This window comes from Dipodomys spectabilis, unplaced genomic scaffold, assembly GCF_019054845.1.
Source record: "Dipodomys spectabilis isolate Male_0828 unplaced genomic scaffold, ASM1905484v1 ptg000094l, whole genome shotgun sequence".
Classification (NCBI taxonomy): Eukaryota; Metazoa; Chordata; class Mammalia; order Rodentia; family Heteromyidae; genus Dipodomys; species Dipodomys spectabilis.
Genome location: NW_024870771.1, coordinates 10,410,849 through 10,432,578, shown reverse-complemented (window position 1 = coordinate 10,432,578; position 21,730 = coordinate 10,410,849).

The following is a 21,730-nucleotide window of genomic DNA, read 5'->3' as shown; positions in this document are numbered from 1 at the left end:
AGGGGACTGAACTTTGAAATGCCTTGGTAAAAGCAGCACCTATGGCAAGCCCCATGGCGTGAGCAGTCCCTACTCCAGCACAAAGCCTAAGGAATGCAGAGAGGTAACCCTTGTTTTTATGTGGCCGGAGGACATCTTGACATGCCGGGTTAGCATTTTCAAAGCCAAGATGTTTAACAAAGGCACTTTCACTTTCACTCAGCCCAAGAAGCCTTTCCTCAGCCAAGTTAAGCCGCGAGACAAAGTCACTGTAGGGTTCATCTGGCCCCTGTCTAACTTTTGCCAGGGAAGTAGTAGCTGATCCCTTTTGAGGGAGACGCTTCCAAGCATAAAGGCCAGCGTTTTGAATTTGTGCCAAAAGTCTGGCAGGAAAGTGCACCTGTTTAGCATTGGTATCAAAGGGCGCATTACCCAAAAGCTTAGTATAGGTCCAGGTTTTTGAAGATGTTTTAGCCAAAATTTTTTGCATGGTCTCTCTACATCGTTCCTTAAAGTCCGCATTCCATAAAACAAAATCACCCCCACTAAGGGTGGCGCGGGCCAGAAACTTCCAATCATTAGGGGTGAGCCAGCGTGCACTTTGGTTTTCTAACAAGGCTAAAGTATAAGGGCAGTCGGGCCATATTGGGCACATGCATTTTTAAGTTTTTCAACAAACCTAAGGCTAAGCCTCTTACACTCTTGTTGGCCTTTTCCCTGGGTGGGTTGTTCCTCTTCATCCCCAGTATCCTGTTCCTCATTCTCCTTTTCCTCTTCTTCTGATTCATCCTCCTCACCCTCTGAGGTCCTATCTGTCTGGCTCCAAATTACTGGAAAGGCGAGGACTGATTGATGGTGTGATCTAATCTTAATTTTATTAGGCGGTTTTGGCGTATCGGCCAAGGCCAGTGTACAGAGTTCATAATCAAGGGACCGCAGTTCTTTTAAAAGTTGAAGGTGTTTTCGCCTTTGTTGAAGAGACTTGTGTAAAGGGGCCAGGTTAGGTAAAGGGGGGAGAGAAAAAACATCTGGAGGGGCAGTGGCCCTTGAAGGGCCAGGCGACAAAAGGAAGGGGGCGCATAGGAGGGATGCGGAATATTTGGGGTAGAGAGTTTAGTCTGAGGTAGAGGGTGACTTAGTAAGTGGGGGCCAATCAAGCTGATGATATTGAGCTGCCTTGTCTTCCAGGGTGGCCTCCTCCTCGGGACTTAAATTATCCTGAGGGGAACGGGCAGCCTGGAGTACAGGATAAAAATGTTCATCTACCTTTTGAGAGGGAGTTTCAAGATATTTTAGGGAGGTTTTAGATTCTTGAACAGGATTTTCAGTAAATTGACCAGAAGGCATATCTAATACAACTGATGGGCAAGCCGCGGGGGAACGAGAGGCATGTTGGAGAACCTCCTCTCCCATTTTTACAAGTTTTAAAATTCCATTATCAAATAGAGAACATTTTAAAATTTCATTAATCAAATTCCAATAGGAAAAACAGTAGCAGGGACCTTTTCTGGACCAAAGGTTTCATAATAATCTTTTAAACAATCTCCTACTCTTTGCCATCTTTTTGCGTCTATGGTTCCTTCAAGGGGGAACCAAGGACACAAGTCCTCTATATATGAGAAAAATTCTAAATCCTTTTTCTTAACCCATGTTCCCCGTGTCTTGAGGGCCTCCTTGAGGTCTGACAGAAATAGATCATGTGATGATATTGCTTGTCCCATGGTGGGTCACTCATGGTGCATCGTCCTCCTGGATCTGTCTCTTGGTGGGGTCTGTTGAGGCAATCACGAACTGTATTTGGCCAAGATTTCCCAGAAGACAGCGTTCCTTCCTTAGTCAGAGGCTCGTGCCCCACGTTGGGCGCCAGTTGTCCCCACCTGCAGGACATCAACGAGGGCAGTGAACCTAAGTGAGAAGGAATGAAGGAACAAGAGACACAAAGAATGACAGCAAGACAGGGATTCTGATCAAGCTGCAAATTTTTATTTTTCACACAGGGGTATTTATATGCTTGGAATAAGGAAGCTTTTTCATTGGCCGTAGCAGCTGCAGGATGTTTGTTTGGGCAGGGGGAAAGGGTGGTGGTTACCAGTTGCAGGATGTTTGCTTAGGGCAGGATGAGGGTCGGATTCTGTAAACTCAGCCTCAAGATGTTCCAGTGAGATAGTCAAGCCTATCATGTTGAGAGACTCCCTTTTGGCTCCTGACACATATCATTACCAGTGATGTGATTTTGTTATTAGTAGGATTTCATATGAATTTTCTAACCACCAACTCTTCTATACAATCTTTTTGGGTCTCTAGCAAAGAAGATATTTCTATACCTTAAGCCTAAAATCTAAATTAGAAGAGAAAGAGATAAATTTAAGGAAACAAAGAAAACTTTTATGGTCTTCCAAATCTACTTTTGTATAATAAGAAGTCTTCAAAGAAGGGCTATTGAATCACCCAAATGCCCTAAATTGATCAGAGCTTATCTACTTCTAAGAATGAGGTACGGTGGAATAAACGTAGGTGAGGTGAAGCTTTGAATACTAATTGTAAAATTAGAGTGAAGCAGTATGTGTGACTCTGTGTGTGTATGTGTAAGTGTATAATGCTAAGCAAAAATACTGGACTGAAAGACTATTGAATAATTGGGAAAGAAAGGACTGTGCTGATGGACAGCATAAAGCAAATTATGTGCGTGCCTATGACTCACCAGGAAGTTAAAAGTTAAAACTTTACTTGCCTAAACCTCAAAGACTGAGATGTGTAGGGCAGACACAAAGATTTACATGTCCAGCAAATTTGCAGTGATACAGAAAGGTCTGTGGTCCATTTTGAGGGAATGATTAAAATAAAAGGTCAAAATAATCACCCACCTGCTCTGAAATCACCTGTTCTCAACTTTTTAAAATCCTTCAATAGCCTTACACAGGGATTTTTCTCTCTTTCTCTCTCTTCCCCTCCCTCTCTTTCACACACACACACACACACACACACACACACACATGCACGCACACCTACTAAAAGAAGAGGAAGAGTTGCAAAGGAAGACAAAAATGTGTGTTGTAATTAGTAAGAATGTGTTAATTTTATATATAAGTTGCTATAAAATTTAGTGAGCTGACTCGAAGAGTTTTAGAAGGTTAGCAGTCAGTAATGATAGCTGCTGTAATGATGACAATTTTCATTATTATCATAATTATGCTGTTATTATCATTATGATGTTAAAATAGTCAGCCTCCTATTCCTGCTCACTCCCATTCCAGGATTCTGTTTGTCACTCTGTTTCAATTCGAATCCTTATATTAGATTTCTAACTGACCAACTATTTCTAATTGCATCCTTCCTTAGGTTCTAGCAGAATAATTTAAACTATAAATATGATGCTATTCTTCATTAAATGAAGAAAATGTTCATGAGTATCTATGCTTATAAATGATGTTTAGCATGTTTATATAATTTCCTTCATCCATTAAAGTTTAGAGGAAAACTTTGAAACATCATCTTATGAGGTAATATCATATTAGTGTTTTTTTTTTTTCTGCTTGGATTGCTAATTGTAGGTTACTCTTTACAATGAAACCATCTCTAAATCAAAGTCAGGTAATTCAGGGAGTAAACTTATTACTCTTGTTGATAATTACTTAGTAATGTAATATTAGCTCATAAATTCATAGCAAGACATGACTAGCGATTTCAAGGTAATTTTTCCAAACACAATTAAAAATGATTTAATAATTTCCTAATTTAATAACTTTTCTCCTGAACCATATTTACCCATAAATATAGAGAGAAGCAAAAATAGTTAAGTTTTTAAAAACATGCATGTAAACACACTGGTAATCACCTGAGGCTCAAACTCATTAATTGCATTGATATATACATATGAAATGTGTGAAATGTGACTACCCAGAAGTGGGCAGTTCCACAACCTAGTGTAGGTGGGGTTAAGGAGGAGAAAGCTCTTAACTGGAGAGTTCAGATGAAAGCTGGAGCAGCAGCAGGACCTAACATTGCTGTCCATAACTTTTTCTATATTTAATAAGTTAATAAGAAATACTAATTATTTACTTTTTTTAAAGTGTCTAAAAGGGTCTAGAATCTCCCCTCACTGAACCTAGTGTACTTGTTTAACACTTCCCCTTCATTGTTAACTGGAGGAAATTTCATTTAGACTGGATGGAATACTAAAGAAGTATACAGCTTTATGTTTTCTTGACAAAGGCAATAAGCTCATTCATCCTAAGTTGGAGAACACTGAAAAGAATTAAACACCAAGAACAAAAACTTATCCCTAGCTTTATTTTCCTCTAAAAAGTACTTCAATAACAGGGCATAATTCTCAATGAATAAATTCACATATATGTATATGTATACATGGTAAGAGATTCCTTTATACCTACTAAATTGTGTCTGCCTTACCAGTAAGAGTTAATGTTTCTGAGTGTTGAAAATTATGTGCATAATTTTCATTTATAAATGACTCAAATATTCATATGAAGGTGCATTATGGTATTACACCTAGAATGTTGTGGGTTTTTTTTCAATACTAAGTTCTTCATGGAAATAAGGAGAGAAGTCCACATGTCCCTCTCCTGGATAAACAGTAAGGCTCTCAGTAACAGAGTAAATGTCAATGTGATGAGTAGACAGTAGAAGGATAAGTTTATGGCCCCACTTGACAGGGAATTAATCTGAAGGGTTTTTTTTTAATCTGCCTTGTATCAGCTTATATATCATAAGTGATGACTGTATCATATTTTAATGGTATGCTTTCTCTAAGTCTTCACTTTAGAAGTGAATTTATCATGCTTGACTTCATGCAGAGTTTCCTTATAATGTGCTTCATTTTAATATTGTGTTTTGGCTACTGGCACTACTTGAGCCCATAAGAAGAAAGCAAATTAGGAAATATGAAGCAGTGTGAAAAGAAAGAAAAACTTTGATAATATTGCCATTGTTAAGATATATATAGTGGTTTTCTATTGAAATTTATGTTTTACATCCATAAAGTTGTTTTATTTATATTTGAAATTTATAGAAATCAGAAGTCAGAAAGGAAAAGACATAGAGAGATGGAAAGAGAAAGCCATTGTTTCATATTGATGCACAGAAATAAGTTAATGTATACATACCATAGGTAGTTGTACAAAATGAATCTTGAAATAGAACACAATTGTTCACACTAAAATGCAAGCACAAATTCCAACCTGCTATTCAGCTGCAGAAACCAATAAACCTTTTTTTTTTATTGTGAAAATAATATACAGAGGGGTTACAATTACATGGGCAAGATAATGAATACATTTCTTAGCAAGCAAGTGTTGTAGCCTCCTCCTTTGTTTCCCCTTCTCATCCTCCTCCTGTCCCCGCACCCAAACCTCCCCCCAACCCCGCACTAAAGTTGTAAAGTTCATTTTTGACATGACGACTTTTACATCTCATTGTTGCAATAGATCCAACTGTATCTCTATTAAAACGATTTGTTTTCCCCCATCTCCTCCACAAATTATACCGACATCAAACACAGTGAAAGCAGAGGTTATACTGTGGGGGAGGGACATACAAAGCAACAAAGAAATAATCTTATAAATGTGTTAGAAGTAATTGCATGTAAGAAAAAACATTTGAATACATATCTTAGGGTTCATTTCCCTAACATCACCTTATCTGACCTTTTCTGCTTGACTCAGACATATATTAGATATTGCAAATAAGGGAAACCATGGGACCTATGTTTCTTTGGGCCTGGCTTACTTCACTTAATAGAATTTTTCCAAGTCTTTCCATTTCCTAACAAATGGGGCAATGTCATTCTTCCTGATGGAGGCATAGAATTCCATTGTTTATATATACCACATTTTCTTGATCCATTCATCTACTGAGGGGCATCTGGGTGGTTCCATATCTTAGCTATAGTAAATAAGGCTGTAATAAACATAGTCATGCTGGTAGCTTTAGTGTGTCTTGTTTGTGAACATTTGGGTAAATGCCCACAAGTGGGATTGCTGAGTCATAGGGGAGCTCTATGTGGAGTCTCTTGAGGAACCTCCATACTAGTTTCCAAAGTGGTTAAACAAGTTTACACTCCCATCAATAATGCAGTAAGATTCCCTTCTGTCCACATCCCCTCCAGCATCTGTTGTTATTAGAGTTCTTGAATTTAGCCATTCTAACTGGAGTGATGAGGTATCTCAATGTTGTTTTTTTTTTATTGTAAAGATACTATACAGATGGTTACAGTTACATGAGTAAGGTAATGAGTACACTTCCTATTGAGCATTATTACCCCCTTCATTGTTTTCCCCCTACCATCCCTTTCCTCCCTACCTTACCCGAGGTTCTTTTTTTTTTTTTTTGATTGTGATTATTTGATTACATAATTTCCCGAATTTCACAGTATTGTGGAATAATGATGCTCATTTAAAGTCACAAGTTCATTCTAACTTTCCTGGAGTAAATTGTCTATCACAGTCTATAACATATAACGGTGTACACATGTTATACACCATACATGTGATCAGCAGCCTGGGGATATTTAGTAGTTGTATGACCAGATGAGTGGGAGTTCTTTGTTTCTTAAGTCCTATTAGTTTTGTTGTATCACCTAGCATTTTGGATTTAGCATCCACTCCATGTATCGTTTGTCTCTTTGCTCTTGGCTTACCTCACTCAACATGATTCCTTCTAGCTCCATCCATTTCCCTACAAATGCCATTATTTTGTCATTTCTAATGGCTGCATAATATTCCATTGTGTATAGATACCACAATTTTTGGATCCGTTCATCTGTGCTGGGGCATCTGGATTGTTTCCATATCCTAGCTATTGTGAACAGTGCTGCAATAAACATGGAGGTGCACGTGTCCTTGTATACTGGTTCCTGTTGTTCAGGGTAGATGCCTAGAAGTGGTATGACTGGGTCGTAAGGGAGGTCAATCTTTAGCTTTCTAAGGACCCTCCAGACTGCTTTCCAAAGTGGTTGTATAAGTGTACATTCCCACCAGCAGTGTAACAGGGTTCCTCTTTCTCCACATCCCCTCCAGCATTTGTGGTTGGTTGATTTGTGGGTGCGGAACATTCTGACTGGGGTAAGGTGGTATCTCAGGGTTGTCTTTATTTGCATTTCCTTCACCACCAGGGATGATGAATATTTCCTCATGTGTTTCTTTGCCATTTTTATTTCTTCATTTGAGAAGTCCCTCTTTAGTTCCCTTGCCCATTTAGTAATTGGTTTGTTAGGTTTGGGAGGGATTAGTTTCTTGAGTTCCCTGTATATACAGGATCTTAACCCCTTGTCTGATATATTGCTGGTAAATATTTTTTCCCAATTAGTTGGTTGTCTTTCTAGCTTGGTTGCGATAGATTTAGCTGTGCAGAAGCTTTTTATTTTAAGGTAGTCCCATTTGTCGAGTCTCTCTCCAATTTGTTGTGACCCTGGGACTCTGTTCAGGAAGTTCCTTCTTGTGCCTATTAGTTCAAGTGTCATTCCTACTCTGTCCTGCAGTAGTTTCAGAGATTCAGGTTTAATGTTAAGGTCTTTAATCCATTTTGAGTTGATGTTGGTGCATGGTGATAGGCTGGGGTCCACTTTTAGTTTTCTGCATGTGGCCGGCCAGTTTACCCAGCACCAGTGGTTGAAGAGGCTGTGTTTCTTCCATTGTATGTCTTTGGCTCCTTTGTCGAATATCAGCTGGCTGTGGGCCTGTGGATTTATTTCTGGATCTTCTATTCTGTTCCATTGGTCTTCGGGTCTGTTTTTGTGCCAGTACCATGCTGTCTTTGTTATTATAGCTCTGTAGTAGAGTTTGAAGTTTGGCATGGATAGCCCTCCCATATTGTCTTTATCCCCTAGAATTGTTTTGGTTATTCTAGGTCTTTCGTTGTTCCATATAAATTTTTGGACTGTTTTCTGTATTTCAGGAATGTATGTCATTGGGATTTTAATAGGAATTGCATTGCATTTGTATATTAGTTTTTGAAATATTACCATCTTTACTATATTAAGCCGGCCTATCCAAGGGCATGGGAGGTCTTTCCATTTCCTAGAGTCTTCTGCAATTTCTTTCTTTAACTTTTTATAGTTTTCATTAAATAGTTCTTTTACATCTTTAGTTAGTCAATGTTGTTTGGATTTGCATTTCTTTTATGGCTAGGGAGATTGAGCATTTCTTCATGTGTCAATTGGCCATCCTTCTTTCCTCTTCAGAGAAGTTTTTCTTTAACTCTTTAGCCCACTTATTTATTGGGCAGGTGTTTCTTTGAAGATTTGTTGTTAGGGGATTTAATTTTTTGAGTTTCAGTTATATTTTAGATATGAGACCCTTGTCCGTTGTATGGCTAGTGAAGATCTTCTCCCTATCCGTGGGCTATGTCCTTTGCCATGCAGAAGCGCTGCAATTTCATGCAATGCCATTTGTCTAACATTTCTTTGATTTGTTGTGTTTCTGGGTCTCTATTAAGGAAATTTCATCCTGCTCCAAGGAGACCTAGGGTTTCTCCTATTCCATATTGTAATGTTTTCAGAGTGTCTGCTTTGACTCCAAAATCTTTGATTCAGTTGGAGTTGATTCTGGTGCAGGGTGATATATAAGGTTCTAGCTTTAGTTTTCTACAGGTAGTTAACCAATTTTGCCAGCACCATTTACTGAAGAGGCTTTCTTTCTTCCATTCTAGTTTTTAGCTCCCTTATCAAAGATTTGATGGCTATAGGTCTGTAGGTTCATTTCTGAGTTTTCAAATGTATTCCATTGTTCCTGAGGTCTGTTCTTGTGCCAGTACCAAGCTGTTTTGACTACTATCGCTTTATAGTAGAGTTTGAAATTTGGTATTAATATTCCTCCAACAGTGTTCTTTCTGTTGAGGATTGTTTTTGCTATTGGGGGTCTTTTATTGTTTCATATGAATTTTTGAATTGCCTCTTCTATTTCCTTGAAGAATGAAGCCATCATAACTCTCATCCCAAAACCAGGCAGGGACTCATCAAAGAAAGAGAACTATAGACCCATTTCTTTGGTGAACATTGATGCAAACCTTCTGAACAAAATTTTGGCCAATCGACTTCAACAATTCATCCAAAAAAATCATAGATCATGATCAAACTGGATTCATTTCAGGGATGCAAAGCTGGTTCAATATATGTAAATCAATTAATATAATTCATCACATCAAGAGGAGCAAGGATAAGAACCACATGGCTATCTTAATAGATGCAGAAAAAGCATTTGACAAGATCCAACACCCCTTTATGCTGAAGGTTCTGGAAAAATTAGGAATCCATGGAACATTCCTCAATACAATAAAGCCTATAGATGACAAACCTACAGCCAGCATTATACTTAATAGTGAAAAGCCATTTCCTCTTAACTCAGGAACGAGACAAGGATGTCCACTCTCTCCACTTCTCTTCAATCTAGTATTAGAATGCCTCGCTACAGCAATAAGACAAGATGCAAACAAAAAGGAGATCCAAATAGGGAAAGAAGAAGAAAAACTCTCCCTCTTTGCAGATGACATGATCTTGTATTTATAGAATCCCATAGACTCCATTCTCAAATTACTCAAGCTGATTCAAAACTTTGGCAAAGTAGCAACATATAAAATTAACCCTCAAAAATCAATGGCTTTTCTGTAGGCCAACAATGAGAAATGAGTGGTTCAAATTAGGAAAGCAACTCCATTCTTAATAGCCCCTCAAAAAATAAAATACCTAGGAATTAACGAAAGAAGTGAAGGATCTCTATGATGAAAACTTTAAAAACTTGAAAAAGGAAATCAAAACAGAACTTAGAAAGTGGCAAAAACTCCCATGCTCCTGGATTGGAAAGACCAACATGGTGAAAATAGCAATAGATCCCAAGGCTATCTACAAAACCAATAAGCTTTCTAAAGTTGGACTTAATAGGCCTTACAGCTAATTAAAATAATCAAACCTTATGTTGCAGCAATTTGAAGAGGAAGAATTATAAGAAACTGGTGGAGATATCATTGATATTGGAGTCATTTCCCCTAAAATCTGATATGAAGCTGCCTGCCATCACTGCAACCAGTACTGTTAATGAGGCTTCACAGGTCAGCAATTAAAATCTCTCTGTGGCAAAACACGATTTGGAGAATAATAGATGAAGTCTTCTCAGAATATACTAAGGGATTAGATGCTTTTGTTGTTGCATTTTTGTGTTATGATGAGTTTCTCAACTGTGAGTAATAATTCACTCATTAGCAGTTTCACCTATGGATCAAATCAGCAAACACAAGACATTGAGACCTTCATTACGCCCTTCAATCCAGCACAGATATGACTAAGTTGACAACTTGTCAAGGGCAAACTCAACCCTTTAAGCTTTTTACCACAGTCAGAACTGTTTGATTGGATGCAGTAGTGGAGTAAAATGCAGTTATTAGAGTAGTGACTCCACGAGGTCAGGAACAGTTGTTTTTATTCCACTTGAACTTGCCAGAGATAATGGTCATGATGTTAAAGGCAGCACGACAATTCACTGAACTTTGGCCCTATAACAGTTTCTAAGATAAAACATTATCCATGACACTGTCATTATCCTGCTTGAATTTGTAAGTGTGATTATACGAAAATTGTACATGTTTCAATTTATATCCATATATCAAGATACTTTAAGGTGATATCACGTTTGTATTTAATCATGAAAGATTATGTGATTTCTCCATAAATGGAAAATAGTATAACTATTTTTTTTCTGGTCCTGAGGCTTGAACTCAGGTACTGGACGCTGTCCCTGAGCTTCATTTGTTCAAGGCTAGCACTCTAGAACTTGAGCCACAGCACCACTTCTGGCTTTTTTGAGTGGTTTATTGGAGATAAAAGTCCTATGGACTTTCCTGCTCTGTCTGGCTTTAAGCCAGATCCTCAGAACTCAGCCTCCTGAATAGCTACAATTACAGGTGTGAGCTGCCTGTGTGTGACAAGGTCTTTATTCTTACATTTTGTACTGGATCGTTTTCTAGCAGTTCGAGCTTAGGCAAAAAATAAACAAACATTATTTTGGAAAGAAATAGTTAAAATGGTCTCTACATACATCATATAATCTTTATGAGGAAATTCTAAAGAATACACTTGACAATGTACTCACTTACATATGTAACTGTAACCCCTCTGTACATCACCTTGACAATAAAATTAAATTAAAAAAATGAAAGAAAAATCTTTAATGATAAATTTAAAAAAAAGAATTTCTCAGTGGACTGATCAGTTCTTACAAATTTCTTCCTTATGTAGGAATGAAAATACAGACAAGAATCTAATTGATATTCTACAAAATTAAGAAGGATGGGGAAAGGGGTGGGTAGTAGATGGGTGGGTAATTATGATGAAAGGGGTGGCATTGATCAAGATATATTATATTCATAAACTGCTTTGTTAAATTGTAACTCCTTTTTTATAGCTACTTAAAATACTACTTCTAATGAAAATGAAGGTTTCAAAAACAATATTTTTCAAAGAATTATAGAATAAATGAGTCCAATGTAGTTGCCAAATATAATACTGATATAATATCCACCTGGAATTATATATGCTTAAAAATAACACTATGTGTTTTTACTGTATTTGATTCCAGTGCCCTGCACCTTGTATAAACATTTTTTTCTAATTTGGGAAGGGGAAGGGATATAACAAAATGATGAAATAAGGATACAGGATGACCCATTGTAACAACAAGATGTTCAAGACAGTATGTTGAAAACGAACTGCATAACTTTGGGAGGTGGGAAGGGAAGAGTTGGGGAGGCGGAGAGGAAAAGGATGATAGGGGAAAAACAAAGGAAGGGATAACAATGCTGGATAGGAAATGGGCTCATTACATTACTCATGTAACTGTAACCCCTCTCTATTGTATCTTCTATATAGATAGATAGATATCTATATCTATCTATCTTAGATATATCTATCTATCTATATATATATGTGTGTGTATGAACAAGCTGGAAATAAAATTGGGAAGCTAAGAAGAAGCGTGAAATAATTAGAAATAAATTTAATAAAAGAAGTACAGGTCTTTGACTCTAAAAATAACCTAGAAATTGCTAAAAAGATGTTGCTGAAAAGTATTCTCATGTTCATTTCTGATCACTTTTGTCAATTGCATAGATGTAAAATTTATAAAGAATTACTTATTTAAATGGTATAGTTTCCTCTTTCTCTCTCTTTATATAAATATATATATATATATATATTCATAGAAATAAAATTGCTTAACCAAACCTTCGCAATTAAAATACATCTATGTGAGTAAGAGAATAAACTGCTTAACCTACTAGTAATAGATAGTATCCTATGCCATAATGCAATCCTAGAAATAAAACCAATTGTTTTATCATATACTGTTGAATAAAGCCACTCACAAGTTCCAACCATGCTGGAAAACCAGTCTTTCTAAAATCCTTAAATTTAACAATGTAGGAAAGATACATAGTTCAAAATCCCAAACCTACCAGAAGTCACTCAATAAGGAATGGACAACATGAATGGACAACATGAATCTGTTGAAAAATTGATTTCACAATGAATAGATTTTCTCTCAAAGAATTACAGGATGAAATAAATTAAATAGAGCAGAACAGAGAATGAATAAACTATTAATAGATATATTTTAAAAGTAGGTAAGAGCATCAAAAAATCAGATCAAAAATAAAAATTAGACACTAAGTAAAATCAAAATTACAAGGAGAAAGATCAAAATTTATGCTACAGAAAAATATAGAAGATTCCTAATATCTACCTATATTTTAGATAATGCAGAAGAAATAGACAAATTTTTAGAAGTATGAAACCTACCATGACCATTATAAAGAAGTAAATATGGAAGCAGAGAATAAGAGAAATACAGACTTCTCAGGCAAACTTGAGACTAAATTTCAACTGATACACTGGTAGTGCTCCCAAATAATAAGAAAGGATTATGAGGATTGTAGGCTAGAAGAGCCTCGGCAAAAGATGCTATCAAAAAGATAACACAGGTATAAAAGTGCTAGGGCATGACTCTGGTGGCATAACACCTAGCAAATGCCAGCCTTGCATATAGTAAGAACATTCAATGTACTTAAAGTAAAAAGAGGACCTAATAAACTAGTTGAGGAACTAGTTGGAGAACTAGGAAATATGTGGGGTTGGGATAGATGAGGGTGGGAGAAAGATGAAAAAGTAACACTGCTGAATATGCTTCTTACACAAAACATGGTATGTTGAATTGAAATCTATTCGTGTAACTATTTAAAGATAAAATATGTGTATAAAGAAAACCTATTACTTTAAATAAATGATTAAATGCATAAATAATAGAACTCCAAATAGATCTGTAATCTGTAAGTCAAGGATCGACCCTTACCCTGTTATCCTAGGTGCATAACCTCAGGTATGCATGGATGTGCTTGATGTACAGGAAAGACAATCTGTCCTGAGTCTAGTAGAGAACATTCCATTATGGCCCTATCTGAAAGTCCCCGTTTCCTTCAGCCTCTGTCTCCTTGCTCAGACCCCATAAAATCTCCTTGCTCCAGTCCCACCTGCTTGTACAAACTCCAAACCCTCTGGAAGGTTTGTTACCCCTCATTTTGCCTTGATAACTGTCTTCACCTGTTGAGATGGAGCATCTGGCCTGTTCCTCCCTTTCTCCATTTCCCTAGCAGTTTGAATCACCCATCAAAACATGCCTGCTTTACAAAGAAAACTTCAGGACCAGATGGTTTTATTTACTAGTGGTGGCAACATTTAAAGGATAAGTTCTACTCGTTTCAAATGCTTCCAAAACTATGAAGAGAACACTTCCAAATGTATTTTGTGAGGCTAATAACATCCAGAAATTAAAGCCAGAAAAGACAACACACACACACACACACACACACACACACACACACACACACACACACACACACGAACACACAAACACATACACGTTCCCTACAGGCTAATATCCTGGAAAATACAGATGCAAACTCACAACATAATAGCAAAACAAATACATGAGCACATTAAAATCACATACCACAACTAAGCGTTTTTTATTTCTAGGATGCAAGACTGATTCAATATCTGAAAGTAACTTAATGTGAGGCTCTACATTAACAGAATAAACAATGAAAATCCATTATCATCTCAATATATTCAGAAAATACTTTTAACAAAATTCAGCACCCTTTCATGATTCTAATATCACTAGAAGCAAAGTATTTCAGCTTAACAAAAGCCACATCTAAAAAGTCCACAGGAAACATAATACTCAATGAAATAAAGCTGATTTTCTTTCTTTCCTATCAAGAACAAAGTAAAGATTCTCACTATTATCATTTGTATTCAATATGACACTAAAAACTCCAGCCAATGCAGTGAGATAAGGGAAAGAAATCAAAAGGATCTAAATTAGAGAGAAATAAGTCACATGATAACCTTTAAAGATGATATAACGACTATAAAGAATTCATTAAAGAAAAACAACTGGATTGGGATGTACCTCAGTTGTGGAGAACTTCCTTGTCATGCCCGAAACTATGGGTTAATAAATTAGTTAACTAGTCAATTTTATTATTTAGATAAAATAACAGGATATCACAACCCCATGTAAAAATCATTCATCTCTACACAATGAAATGGACTATTTAAAAAGTAAACAGGATTATCCCATTTACTGCAGTATGAAAAAAGAAATTATTTGAATATTAATTTAACTAACAAAGTTAAATAATTAGTGAACAAATTTCAAGTTAAAAGTACATGTAATGAAGGAATTTAAAAGGTTGTTTATTGAAAACTAAAAAATATTGATTTAGAACTTTAAAAAATAAAAATGAGGAATCTAGTCTTCATGGATTTAAAGACTTAATAATATTGAATATAGTTTCCAAGAAAATTCTTTTTACTTTATTTGCACAGGAAAAAACAATTCTACACATTTTAGGGTATCACAATAAGTATGAATATTCAGAAAAGCTAAAGAAGATGGGAAGAAATAAGCTTTCTAGGTTTGTACTCCTTGGTTTTAAAAATACTATAAAATGTATTTGTAATCAAATCTTTTTGTTATAGTCATGAAGACAGACCTACAAATCAATGGAAGATAAGAGATAACCTACCAATAAAGCCAAAGATCAATTGATCTTTGATAAGAAAGTCAAGACTATACAATGGAAAGGATTATTTCTTCAAAATCTATTATAATGAAAAGCTGGATATTCACATGTCAACGAATGAAATTGGAACTTTAGCTTATGCTTTGTGTCTGAGACAACTCAAAATATATTAAAAATGTGAATGAAAAATTTATATGATAAAACTCCTAGAACACATAGGGGAAATTTTTCATTACGAAAGTCTTGATAAGGATTTTTGTAGATTTGCTACCTAGAGCTCAAGCCACAAAGATAAAAATAGACAAATGAATTTGTATCAAACTTGTAAACTTCTGCATACCAAAAAAAAACAATTGGCCAAATAAAACTAAAAAATGACAGAAAATATTTGCAAACCATGTATGTGAAAAAGGTGAATGATCAAATTACACAATAGAAAGAATGACATTTCCCCATTTGTAAGGAAACAGAAAAGCTTGGAAAAAATTCTATTAAGTGAAGTAAACCAGACCCAAAGGAACACAGGCTGCATGGTTTCCTTCATTTGTAATAACTAGAAAGTGCCTAGAATATTTTTAGGAGAGGATTACAGTGGCTCAAATGCAATGAATATATAACCATATAAAATGATCTTTATCAAAATGAACTCCGAGAAATGGGATCAAGAGGTGTTCTTTTTTTTATTATACTGTTTGCAGTTATTTCTTTTTTCTTTCTTTTCCCCCCTTTGCTATATGCCAAGTTGTCATTGTTTTTTTTTTTTTTTATTTCTGTACTCTTTGTCTTTTACATAAGTTTATCTGATTTGGGAATGGGAAGGGGAATCACAGTGAGACACTCAGTAGACACTATGTTGAAAATGAATTTTACAACTTTGTGGGGAGTAGAGTGAGGGGGGAGAGAAGGAGGAGAATGTTAAAAAAGAAATGTACTGGGCTGGGAATGTGGCTTAGTGGTAGAGTGCTTGCCTAGAACGCATGATGCCCTGGGTTCAATTCCTCAGTACCACAGAAAAACAGAAGTGGTGCTGTGGCTCAAGTGGTAGAGTACCTACCTTGAGCAAAAGAAGCTTGGGGACAGTGCCCAGGCCCTGATTTTATTCCCTAGGAGTGGGAAAAAAAGAGAAATATACTCATTATCTTACTTCCTTCTGCATATCACCTTTAATATAAAAAATTTTTAAAGAAAAATATGCAGAAAAAATTAAAATTAGAAAACTACTCAAACTCAGAAGAATAGTGATACTAATAATATTACTAACAATAGTAATAATAACTTCAAAGTGGACAAATTACAAGAACAAAAATTTTCTCCAAAGCACGACCAGAGGCATATGAAAGATGCTTAAAATCACTTATCATCAAAAATGTCTATTAAATCACAATAAAATACTAGCACACACCAGCATACCTATTATTGTTTTTTAAGTAATAAATGCTTGCAAAAGAATGCAAAGAAGTCATATTTCCATCCCATTGCTGGTAATGCACAATTTGTGCCATCATTAAAAAATGGAGAGTCCAAAAAATTTAAAGTAGGTCAACTACATGATCCAACCATGCAACGTCTATGTGTGTGTGTGAAATCATAATCTCTAAAGCACTCTACTATATTTATTAAAGTATTATTCAGAATATCAAAATCATGAAAATAATCTACATGCCCATGAACACTTAAGTAGGTGGAAAATATGTATGTAATAGAATACCTTTCAGACTTTATAGTGGGTACTTTGGCAACAATGCACTTAAAATGATCAATTTCATAATTTAAAAAGAAGTCACAGAGAAAATACATGACAAACTTACATAAATTATCTCAAATAATTGAGTTAGTATGGAAAAATGGTTGCTAATAGTTGTGTGCTCATAAAAAAATTGTTTAGAAGGTAAATCTCATATTTAATATTCTTACCTACAATATATATGTTTGTTTCCCCTTTCTTATTGTGTGTCAGTGTTTTGGTTTGAGCTTAGGGTTTCTCCTTCCAGATTAACTTTTTGGTTCAAGGCTGGTATTCTATTGTTTGAACCTTACCCTTACTTTTAACTTTTTGCTCCTTAATTGGAGATAAGCATGTCTTGAATTTGTCTACCTCTGCTGGCTTTTAGTAGTGATCTTCAGATCTCAAACTCCTGAATAGCTCTTGTTACAGGAATGAGCAACCAATACTTGACTGCAATAAAACTTTTAAAAGATTTTTTTGTATGTGTGTGTGTATATGTGTGCATGCATATGTATGTCTGTGTGTGTCTCTATGTGTCTCTGTATGTCTCTGTGTGTCTGTGTTGATGCTAGGGTGTAAAGTTGGGGCCTTGTACTTTCTAGGAAGGCAGTCTTACCAATAATGATCCATATTTCCAGTCCTGTTTTCTCCTAGTTATTTTTTAAATAGGGTCTCAATTCCTGCTCCAGAAGAAACTTACCTGAACATGACCCATCTATGCCAAACTTCGTGTCATAAAGAGCACACCATCATATCAGCTTACCATTGAGAAAGAGTTTTGTGAACTTTTCTACCCAGTCTTGAACTAAAATCCTCCAAATCTCAGCTTCCCAAGCAGCCAGGATTACAGACATGAGCCACCAGTACCCTGATGAAAAATTATTTGAAAAGAACAAAGTGAGACTATTTTCACTTCAATCCAAAGTTCATAATAATCTAATACTTACTTAAGCATGCAAGTACACTAACATAGAAACTATAAAATCCAGAAATAGATTTTCACCAGATCAATTGTCAAAATTCATAGAGATGAACACTTATGGTATAAGGAATTTGTGGTATGTAATATACCACCTCAACTAAATCAAAAGAGATAACAATTGTAAATAAGAAAATAAAGAAGACATATAGATGAGCTGCTGTTTAGGATCATTAATTCTCATTTTGTCACTTATACAACTGATTATCCTAGTTGAATTTTTATCATCCACAGTGAAGTGCATCAAAACATTTAATACCTCCCTCATTTCTCCCTTCAAAATAGTATCCCAAAAAGAGAAACTAAGGATTTTCCTGTAATCTAGGTTAGTCTTGTCCTCTTTCCAAAAACTCCAGCTTCCCCCATTTCTTTTGCAGCCAAACTCAACTCTTCATTTCTGATGCATTCTCCATTCTCTCTTTTCAATTCTTCCCAATTTTTATTTCAATTGCTTATTTCATCTTGTTTACCAAAGGCCCAGTGATTAATCAGTTCTTCTTCAATGAATACAAACATCTGCCAGACAGAATCTCTTATTCTGTAGATAAGTTTGCACAGTCTTGTAGACTCTGGTATTTATCTTGTGTCCATTATGGTACAGACCCATATTGTTCCTAATTCTTACACCTACAGGCATTAGGTAATCAAATTCAGCTTTACATCTGACTGATTCTCTTTTCTTTTTCACAGTCGGAGATATTCTAGGATTACAAAACTAAATCTGTGTCAAAAAGCCAACATTGCTGCTTGGTCCACTTTCTACTAAATTCTAGGTCATGCTGCAAACATCTGGAAATTAGTTCCCAGAACAAAACCATAGATGAGGAAGGGTAGGATTATAGTGAAAGCCTACTACACCTATATGGTTGTTTTTTGGTGTTTTTTTTTTGGTTGGTCGTGGGGATTGAACTCTGGGCTTGGGAGCTGTCCTTGCACTCTTCAGCTCAAGGTGAGCGCTCTACCGCTTGAGCCACAGCGCCACTTTCAGTTTTCTAGTCGTTTATTAGAGATAAGAGTCTCACTGACTTTCCTGCCTTGGCTGGCTTTCAACCCTGATTCTCAGATCTCAGCCTCCCAAGTAGCTAGGATTATAGGCGTGAGCCACCAGCGCCCGGTTACACATATTTTAATTATAAAATGTCTCATTCTATGGAGTGAAGTCCAATGACAATAAAATTTAAACTCTTAATTCTCAGAAATATTGTAAGGCAGAACTTCTGCTTCAGTCAAAAAATCTTTAATTTTCTAGCCATATGAAATCACATAATTGTGGATACTGTTTTCTGTGAATTCTTTCTGAATTTTTGTGCGGACTTCGTTTGTTATGCCACTAAATTTCGTCACTGTATATTACCTTCCTCCCAATGCTGAGCTGTCTGTAAAATCTCAGCTCCAAGCCGGGTGCCAGTGGCTCATGCCTGTAATCCTAGCTACTCAGGAGGCTGAGATCTGAGGATCGAATCTCAAAGCCTGTGCTGGCAAGGAAAGTCCGTGAGACTCTTACTTCCAATTAACCACCAGAAAACCAGTAATGGCACTGGGGCTCAAGCAGTAAAGCGCTTGCTTTGAGCTGAAAACCCAAGCCTAGAGTTTAAGCCCCATGACCTACCAAAAAAAAAAAAATCTCAGCTCAGATACCTACACTTTCATGAGGCCTTTAAAATAAGTTTCTTTTCTTGCAAAATGGAGGAATGTCCATTGTACAAAGTCATAGACATGGGCACCCAGAAAATGTGCATAGTTTTTTTGACATTAAGAATGAGATGTGCAAGACGTTATATCGAAAAACGAACTTTAAATCTTTGGCTGGGCTTTGGGACGGGGGGAGGTGGAGGGCTAGGGATGGGAAGGGAAACAAAGGAGGAGGCAACAATGCTTGATAAGAAATGTACTCATACCTTGCCCCTCTGTATGATATTTTCACAATTATTAATTAAAAAAGAATATTTACAATACATTCCTTTATTGTTTGTTCCCCTTTGTTTTGTGTGCATAGTGCATCTCAGTTTATCTTGACATTATCAATTGGGCCCAAAGAGACATTTTTGATGTTTCATGTACCCCTTCTACACTTCTACACATGGTGAAAAAAGAGCTAGATTATTTCACTTATTTGGTATTATCATTATTGTCCTGAATGTCTCCATGACAGAGAGCTTGCTGTCCATGCTGCTATATTACCCGTCACAGAAACAGCTCTGGTGGAGTTTGTACATGTTAAACTCTCAGACCAAGCTAACTTTGAAGGAATGATGAATGGAGTCCTGTGAATACTTGAATACAATTTCAAGATAACTCCTGGTTGGAAAACACATTTAACACTGTACAAATGCACCATATACTTAAAAAATGAATGATATAATTAATATTCTGATCATAGAAAGACTGAACAAGAGTGCAATGATGTCCACATCCCCCCAAGCATAGTTATCTAAGAAGAGAATCATTTCATTCATGGAATTATTCAAGACCGTCCTACAATTTAATTTATACATAGTTGTTATTAGGATGTAAATATTTGTGATTAGGATATAGTCATCAAGAACAGGTACTTTTATAAGTTTCTGTTGTTATTTTCTCATCAATTATTTTACTATGATCCTCCTATGTAATGCTAGAAAGCACGATATTGTATCAAGTCCAGTTATGATAATCAAATATACAACTATAAATATTTTAAAAAGAGTGCTCTACCACTTGAGCCACAGAAATATTTTTTTTGGTTGCTCATGGGGCTTGAACTCTGTCTTAGACACCATCCCTGATAGAAAGGGATGGGATGGGGAAACAAAGGAGGAGGCAACAATGCTTGATAAGAAATGTATTCATTACCTTGCCCATGTAATTGTAACCCCTCTATATGGTATTTTCACAATTAAAAATATTTTAAAAAGAAATGAAATTCTGAATACTTTATTTCAAATATCCGTCTATTTCAGGAATTATGCTGTTCAATGGTACATCTCCATTTTTTCCAGTTCCTCTGATGTTGTCCATAAACTCATCCTTGATTTGTACTTGCTAATTTTTACCAGGACCAAAAGGGGTCAAGGAGGTCCCTGCAGGTGGTGGAGTGGAGATATCTTCAACTCAGGTACCAGACTTGTAATTTAGTTGAAGAAAAGAATTTAAGGACAGGAAGGACAGCGTTCAGTTAGAGAATAGGAAAGTTTATTCATAAAGGAAAACAAAGTATAGCAAGCAAGGCACAGGGTATTATATATCCAGAACATGGATGAAGAGAGATGTTCAAAGTTTTCTGACCTAAGAGGTATTTGCCCTAGGTAAAAAATGGTAAAGGATAGTTTAAACTTTCCTTTAACTAATATTACTTCTTGTTCTGGGAATCTGCTATATCTAAATTATTCTTGACATGCCATTTGAGTTCAGAGATATATTAAGTTTCATTGACACAGATATTCATTCTTGTTTAACATGAATTCCTTTTAGTCAAAGGAACCAAAATTCCACCTGATGATATTCTTGAAATGTTTACCAAGGATGTACTTCTCTCAAATTCCACACCTCTCATTAGTTCAAGGTTAAAAGAATTCCTGGCTGCTATGGTCAAGTAGGGGAATGGGATTTCTAAAGAAAATGCATGTGTCACGGTCATTGTAACTACCAAGGTGTGTGTACTTAGCCCTTGACCCTTGGCTCCCATGCTTTATTATCCCTAATCCAGCCCACCCCAGCTTATAAATTTCTTACAGTTCTATTTCTATACATATGCCTTTTACTTTTCCAGGTATCACAGATGATATGAACTGACCAACTTCTATCAAGCTACATTGCTGTAACAAAGAATTCTGAATCCCAAAATGTTGAATGCTCTTCACATGATAAGAGTAGTATGTTTTAAAATTCTATGTTCTGTTGTAATTATCCTGATTTTGTTTTTGTTTATGGTAGTTCTCTTTCCCTCTGAAACATATCTTCAGATTTTGCATTTGAAAATC